General features: G+C 38.8%; 1 pseudogene; it reads left to right on the top strand.

Moving 5' to 3' along the window:
- Positions 1-8,018: 8,018 nt before the first annotated feature.
- Positions 8,019-8,421, top strand: LOC101536950 (prefoldin subunit 4-like; annotated as a pseudogene).
- Positions 8,422-8,627: the final 206 nt, after the last annotated feature.

Genomic DNA, 8,627 nt, shown 5'->3' with positions numbered 1-8,627 from the left:
AAATTATCTTGGGGCCAGAGTAATAGAACAGTAGGTAGGGTAAGTGCTTGCCTTGCACATACGGCTGACTCAGGTACAATACCCAGCACCCAGTACGGCCCTCTGAGCCCCCAGGAGTGATGCCTGAGAGCAGAGCCATGAGTAAACCCTGGGCACTGCCAAGTGTAGACCAAAATCCAATAAATAAATAAATGGCATCTAGCTTTGCTTAAAAAATATTTTAAAACACTATCTTTCCAAGGCTTCCACGTTAACTCTGCCTATGTTTAAAAGTTTCTACAGTTGTCTAAAACACAATTTGCAAAGCCAAATGTATGGTGACTGTGGTAAACATCTTTGCTGCAAACCCAGACTCTTTGCCTGTTTATATATAATTAGTTGCTAGTTACTGAGGGTGTTGGCTAAATAATTTATAGATTGCCCATTCGCTGAAGCTTTCCCTTGAAAGGAAAACACTTTGCCAAGACTACACCAAAAAGTCCCTTACACAACCTGCTAACCTCAGCTAATGAGTAATTGGCCAACAGTGGATGGATAGGGATACAAAAGATCAATATCGTGCCTTAGGTGGAACCAAATTTGTGATGCCATTTAGGCTTAGAAACTTCTCCCTGGGAAGATAGAACAGGGGCAAATCTAGAGCTGAGAATGTATCTTTTGTTGTTGTTGTTGTTTTGCATCTATCTTTTTTTTACAGTTACAAAACTTTTATGTTTGAGTTTCAGTCATACAATGATCAAACACCCGTCCCTCAACCAGTGTACATTTTCCATCACCAATGTCCCCAGTATCCCTCCCACCACCTCGTCTGACCTCTCCTCCTACCTCTATGGTAAACAATTTCCCTCTGTCTCTACTTATGGGTGTTATGGTTTGCAAAAGAAATAGTGAGAAGCCATCATGTTTGGTCCTTTTTTCTACTTGATCTGAGGAGGTATCTTTGTTCAGCTTTCTATACCTTTTGCAACTGGAATCCTTGAGTTTCCCCATTGTTCCAACAATCCATTCAGTGATGAATCTAGATTGCAGTTTTTTTCTTTTAAGAAGCCTGACCTAATATAATATCTCATCATGGATTTTCTTGCTTGTCTGTTGTCCAAGCTAGCCTGTCATCTTTTAGGGTCTATGAAACATCCCTTTTCCAAGAGGTGTGTAATCATTTTTAAAATTTTTAAAAAATTGAATCACTGTGAGATTGATCATTACATAGCTGTTTATGACTATCTGTTTCAGTCATACAGTGTTCTAAAATGCATGCCTCTACCAGTACCAATATCCCCAGTTTTCCTCCCACCATCCCCCAAATACCCTCCCCAGCCTACCTCTATGGAAGGAATTTTTCTTCTCTGACTCACATAATTCCAATAAGACAGTGGCTAAAAAGGCAAGATGGCCTAACAAGATCTCATAATTAGTCTGAGGCCTTAATAATGGGCTGTTGATTAAGTTTTTTTCTTTCTGCATGGTTTCTTATTATCCAGCCTGGTCTTTCTTACCTGGTGACCAGTGCATCCCAAAGGGGTGCAAAACAAATACTGCATGGCAGAAATTACATTCTTGCTTCCATTGCACTCTATGGGTAAAATCAAGTCACAAGGCCATACAGACTCAAGATGTGGAGCAATGGATTTCACTTTGTAAACTGCAAAGTAATTTTGCTCAGAGATATGAAAACAAGGGGCATTGGGGTACCCTTATTCTATGCTTTTGATCCCTTTTGTGCACAGTGATTTTGAGTATAATTATCTTAATCTTTATTTGTTTGGTTTGGGGCCGTACCTAGAAATCCTCTGTTCTTGCCACTGACTCTATCTTCATTTCTGATGGTACTTGGGGAACTGTATGAGGTGTCTGGGATCAAACCTAGGTTGGGTGCATGCAAGGCAAGGGCCTTAATCCCTGCACTATTGCTCTAACCTGATTTTGTAATATAATCTTCAATTAAAACAACAAAAATATAATTATGTTCCTTTCTTGCCTAAGTAATTAAAATCTAAGTAATTAAAATTTATAATTCATGATTGGTAGCTTAGAAATGATTATTCCAGCATTACAACCACTCAGTGTATGTTGGATATCATTGGTTTGCCCTGCTCCCCTTGCCACTTGGAGCTTAGGTTTATCAGTCACACCCATCAAAGTGCTCCCGAGTCACTCCCATTCCTTTGTTTATCTGTAACCACTTCTACCAGTTTATCTGCTCTTCCTCTAATCAAACTGTTAATTTGTAAGGTCAGGCCTTGCTAAGACAGTGAACTTGTATTGTAAGTTAATATTGTCTTTCTCCTCTCTTATGTCTTTTGAATAGTTTACCTTAAAACAATATCATTTTTGTATGGACAAAGAAAGACATTTATTAATATGCTTTGGTAATATGGGATTTAATTGGCTTCAAATATTATTCATTCCTGGGCATCTGCTTTCTTGACTTAAGCCTCAGCTGGCCTTACTTCCTAGCACCCTCAAAAGCAGGGTCCCAACGAGGGACGGGACGGACCCAGGGCAAGCAGTGAGTTATGTGCTACCCTGGCATCGAGATGGGCCTGGCCAAAGCGCCTAATGCTTAACTATATGTTAAGAGTTTGGTCATAGGCATGTCATGTCATGATCCAAAAGCAATGACAAGACTAGGGACCTGCTAGGGCTAGGAAAGACTAATCTGGCCTGAGTGCTGTAGTCTGAGATCGAGGTGACCCCAGGAGAGCAATTCTATAAGCTTAATGCGTCTCTTGCTATGTCCTTACAAAATGATTTATAATATGAATACTTATACATTAGTCGGAGGAAGAGAGGAGAAACACACCCATGGGATTCCACTCTTGGGCGGATGTCCCTGGGATTCTGCTCTTGGGCAGATGTCCCGCTGAGAGAGATTCTGTTCTAGTGAAAGCATCCCCTAAGGGATAGAACTTTACCCCCTATGGATTGTAACCACACCTTTGCATAAGCCCTGGCCCCCCGCATCAGGAGGGGATGTGGGGGATTTAAGGTAGCTGTATAGGGGGCTGGGGGGAGTTCCAGAGGAGCAGAGAGAGAGAGAATGAAGTAGGATGGGGGAGGAAGAAGCAGGAGGAGAATCTGAGGAGAATGGAGAAAGAAGTTTGGAATAAACTGTGGTGAGACCAACCATCTTGGCTCCGTTCCTTCCTTCGCCTGCCTCATCATCGCCATCAACCTCCCCGGGGTGGGGGAAGCGGCCGCAGACTACCGAACTTGGGTGGCGGGAGAGACAGCGCTGCTGCCCTGGGCTCTGGGCCTGGCTCAGTGCGGTGCGGTGTCGCATTTGCCCCTTTTTCTTTTATTTTTGTGTTTTCACACAAGTGTATAAATGTTTAGAATGACTATCAAACTTGGAAAGCTTTGTCATAAGTGTGTGTGACACAAAGGGTAGTTAGGAAAGAGAAAGGATCAGTATGACAATAATAGTTAGAAATGATCACTCTGGACAAGAACTGAGTGTTGAAAGTAAATAAAGGAATAAACATGATAACCTTTCAGTATCTGTATTGAAACTATGATGCCTAGAAGGAAAGAGAGAGAAAAGAAGAAAAGTGCCTGCAACAGAGGCAGGTGGAGGGGGTGGAGCAAGAAGGAATCTGGGGACATAGATGGTGGGAAATAAATGCACAAATGGGTGTTGGAACACTATATAACTGAAACCAGTGGTATCATGAACAAACTCGTGATTGTGCATCTCACAGTGATTCAATTGAAAAAATTTAACAGAGGAGAAAAAAAACTTTTTAAGTAAAAAAAATTGAAGAGCTTATAGCAATTTTTTCCCAAGGTGTTTGAAGATTTCTTGTTCAATTATTGCATGTTCAATCTTTAATACTCTTTGACCTCATCACACTCATTATCATGTGTATCTTCTGTCTTATGTGTTGCATTAAGAATCGTGTTTTCTTTACAGAGATGGCTGGCACTTCATGTCATCAATAAGAAATTACATCTTTATGTCCTGTGTTCTTTTAATTTGTCTCTTCATTAATTGAATCGCCAAAAACCTATTTCTTTCTTTTATCAGGCATTAGCCTTTGCCTCTTGAAGAGCTGTCCTGCATTTACTTTTTATAACACCTCGTTCCTCAGTATTGTGGCTAATTAGATGATATTTAGAGACTCCTCTTACACTAGGATAACTTAAGCAACACTTTTTTTAAAAGTCCATTAAGAATGAAGCTTACAAGTGTAGTGAGATGAGAGGAGTCGGTGAGTGGGCATTAAGGGAGGAAACCTGTGACAATAGTAGAGGAAAATGGAATTCTAGGTGGATGTGGTGTTGGAATGTTGTATGCATTAACCCTACCATTGACTACCATTGACAGTTTGTAAGATTCTAAACCTCTGGGGCCCAAACAAAACATTTTTAAATAATAAAGGAATTATAAGTATGTTAAAACTTACCTGAACTTTTTGCTCCTGCAATACATTAATGATGAATAAATCTCATCATCTTTTTGTATTCTGGAAAACAGTTGACTACAAAGAACTCCTAATCCATATAATTAGCTAAGCCTCATGGAAACACTATTTTATAAGGTCAGAAGTATACTCTCCCAATTCCCCTTTTTTGTCTCCTAAATAGTTCACTGAATTGCTTGTCCATTCTCTGATTAATTGGAATACAATTCTCACTAGTTAAATTTTGGATAACCTTCTCTTCTTACTTCATATTTCCAAACTTTGACCACTGTGAGCCTCAGCTGGTATAAAGATCCACTTTACAGTAGATTGACTTTTTGACAGAAACTTCCCTGGAATATTATCAATACAAGCTATTCTTCCACAGACCAGTTCTTTCTAGCCTTGATTACTCCTTCTTGTTTGATTACAATCAACGCACTTGACTCACCCATGAAAGACCTTCGTATCTATGGTTAGTTACCATGTTCTCCCTATTGAAATAGTCCCCCTTTCCTTCCATTAACAATAATCCTTTCAAGTAAAATCTCACTTTACCAAGTCTAGATTCGTTTTTCATTAACACACTGACTGGAAAGTACATAATTATTGCCTACTAAAGCCAGATTACCTACAGTCCCTATTCAACTTTGACTTAATTCCAAAGATTACTTCTGACAATGAGTCTCCCCTTGGCCAAATTCAACTCAGATTCCCACAAACTTTTCAACTATTCCCTGAACTTTAGGTTTCTGTGTTCATCTCCTCATTGTCTAATTTTAGCAAATACCCTGCTAAATCAGTTTAGCTAACTTCCCTATCTAATCCTCATCAATATGTGACTGCGTTTCTCATCCTCCATCGTAACCCCCAGGTGATATCGGATCTCCCTAAACCTGCCTCAGCAACACTGCTGCTAGGTCAATTTAGCCAAAATTTCCCCTGGTTTCTGATATATTCAGTAATTTTCCATCCACCAACACACTCAACTTTGTACCTTATCTATAAATTTGCACTCGCTCTTGCTATATTTGGAATTGAATTCTATACTGAGATCTCTTTTCCTTTATTATAGAAGAGTTCTGTCCTAAATAAAATCTGCCTAGAGAAATGGAAAATGGAATTATCATAAAATAAACAAACGAAAGTAAATTTGTAGTGATTGACTGCAATATGTTAATCTAAGTAAATAAAGAAAAGCAAATCATTTGATATAACATGGTATACTGTCTATTCTCATTTACATAACTAACCTTTCAACCCAGGCATCTAAAATATATTGTACCAAATTTTATTTTGTATTTGGATCTTATTGCAGCAATCACCATATCTTCCCTGTCATAAATGAAGCTTTTATTTTAATCAAGTACTTTCTAATAGGTCAATGCTTCTGCTTTGAATAGGCATGACTGAGAACTAAATATTACACTCTGAATTTTATGCATCTAACTGGCTTCTGCTTTTGTATATTTTAAACCTCATTTTCCCTCATTATCATACTGTTTTTCTTAAAAGTTAAATTGTGACACATAAAAATTAACATGTACTAAAAATTTTACTTAACTCTTCCATAAAGACCCAATGTTATAGCCAATTTCAAGGTGAAGTCAAAAAAGCAAGAATAATGCTATGAAGTAAAAGAATATTGAAATCAATATGCAAATAGGGGCATCACTGATTTTTCTGTGGTGCAAGAGACAAATCACTTGAATTTTGATAGGGCAGAAGAAATTTACATATATGTCTCTGGCAAAGAAGTACTTTGTATTAATATCTGCTATTTATAATTTACATAGTTGTAAAATCACTCTCATAGAATTATAATTGGCTACCCCCAGAGGGATATTCTTTCAAAACACCTCATTACGTGTCTGATTTTGAATTCATTTTTGGTTGTTGCATATTCAGAAATCTTTCACCATTGCCAAGTTTTCATAATCCCCATATTCAGTCACAATCTCATAAGGGGTCTTGACACCGGTTTAGTTAGCTACACTGTAGAAGATGCAGTCTCCACAGAGGTACCCTGTTTCTGCTTCAAGTATCCCTGCTTACCATCAAAAATAATCTGACAATAGCCCTTCATGTGCAGAAACTACTCTGCAGGACCACTAACAGACTCCTTTCATCATTTTTTTTGTTGTAGTTTCAACCCAAATTCATCACACATCAAAAGAATAAAGAAATAAAGAAGAAAGGAAGGAAGGAAGGAAGGAAGGAAGGAAGGAAGGAAGGAAGGAAGGAAGGAAGGAAGGAAGGAAGGAAGGAAGGAAGGAAGGAAGGAAGGAAGGAAGGAAGGAAGGAAGGAAGGAAGGAAGGAAGGAAGGAAGGAAGGAAGGAAGGAAGGAAGGAAGAAAACAAGCAGTACTGGTAGGAATATATATGAAAAGGATCCTTCATCCACAGATGATGAAAATATCATCTGATTCAGCCTCTATGAAAAGCAGAATGAAGACTTCTCAAAAATTTAAGACTTGAGCTATGACTCAGCAATTCCACTGCATAACATCCACCCAAGAGCCCTAAAATTTTAAAAGGTTTGCACTCCTTTGTTCATAGCAGAACTATTCATAGTAGCAAAGATTTGGGAACAACCCGAGTGCTAAAGAACAGTGAGTAGATAAAGAAATTGGTATATACTGACAATAAAATATTACTCAGCTACAAGAAAACGAATTATGCAATTCACTGCCATGTAGGTGAGATTTAAAATTTTTTTTCATTGAATCACTGTGAGATATACAGTTGCAAAGTTGTTCATGATTGGGTTTCAGTCATACAATGTTCCAACACTCATCCCTTCACCAGTGTACATTTCCCACCAATGAAGTTTCCAGTTTCCCCCCCATACCTATCCAACCCTCAGCCTACCTCTATGGCAGGCATTTTCTTCTCTGTCTCTGTCTCTCTGCCTCCGTCTCTGTCTCTGTCTCTCCCTGCTCCGTTTGGCATTATGGTTTGCACTATAGGTACTGAAAGGCTATCATATTTGTCCTTGAACTACTACCAGCACTTAGTTCCTGTCCAGAGTAATCATTTCCAACTATTTTGTTGTAGTGATCCCTTCTCTATCTTAACTGCTCTCCTCTCCCACCACTTGTGACAAGCTTCCAACCACAGACCTATGAAGATGAAATTAATGAGTTTCATGTTGAGTGAAGTCAGAGAGAGAAGGACAAACACAGAATAGTTTCAAATATGATTTTGTGGGGGTGTGCCTTTTGCGGCCACACATAACAGTGTTCAGGGATTACTTCTGATTTGGAGCCCAGAGATCATTCCTGGAAGAGCTCAGAGGATCAGTTAGGGTGCTGAGGATGGAACCCAAGTTGGCCACATGCAAGGCAAGCAACCTACAAACTGTACTATTCTTCCAGCCCAATCTCTCATAAGTAGAATATAAAGAAATAGTAAAGGAATTACAGATGGCCAGTGGCAAAAAAAACCCTGAGTCACACTACAGAACTGAGTTTACCAAGAAGGAGAGATAAGGAATGACGGAATGGGAAATTTTGGACATAGGTGGAGGGACTCTAGTATGGCGTCGAAATATTATGTGCCTGAAAACACTATAATTAAGACTATTGTAAATCATGGTGCTACATAACTTCCAAGATGGCGGCCACCATGAAGAAGGCGGCTGTGGAAGAGTCAATGTTACTTTCGAAGACCAGCAAAAGATAAACAAATTCATTCGGAATTCAAGCAGGATCACAGAGCTTAAGGAAGAAATAGATGTGAAGAAGAAGCAGCTCCAGAATCTCGAGGACGCTTGCGAGGAAATCATGCTCGCGGATGTCATCTGCTTAATGATCCCTTACCAAGTCGGGTATGTTTTCATCAGCCACTCCCAGGAGGAAACACAGGACATGTAGAAGAAGCGAAGAAAAATTTGCAAGAAGAAATCGACGCTTTAGAATCCCGAGTAGAATCCATTCAGCGGGTGTTGGCTGATTTGAAAGTACAGTTATATGCAAAATTTAGGAGCAAAATAAATCTTGAAGCTGATGAAAGTTAAATATTTTATAATAATTTTTAAATTTGTTTAATAAACTTGAATATTTTAAAAATTATGGTGCTAAATAAAGAGTGGGGAAATATAATTTCACAAAAAAGATTATTTGTGATCACAAAATAAAGCTGGTCTCACTAGATTTGGCCTGATAAATTACACAGTTGAGGCAAGACGGTTCACTCACCACCAAATAAATCTTCTTAAATTAG

Source organism: Sorex araneus, chromosome X (genome assembly GCF_027595985.1).
Source record: "Sorex araneus isolate mSorAra2 chromosome X, mSorAra2.pri, whole genome shotgun sequence".
Lineage (NCBI taxonomy): Eukaryota > Metazoa > Chordata > Mammalia > Eulipotyphla > Soricidae > Sorex > Sorex araneus.
The sequence above is the reverse complement of the archived record's forward strand: the minus strand, read 5'-3'. Positions and strand labels throughout refer to the sequence as shown.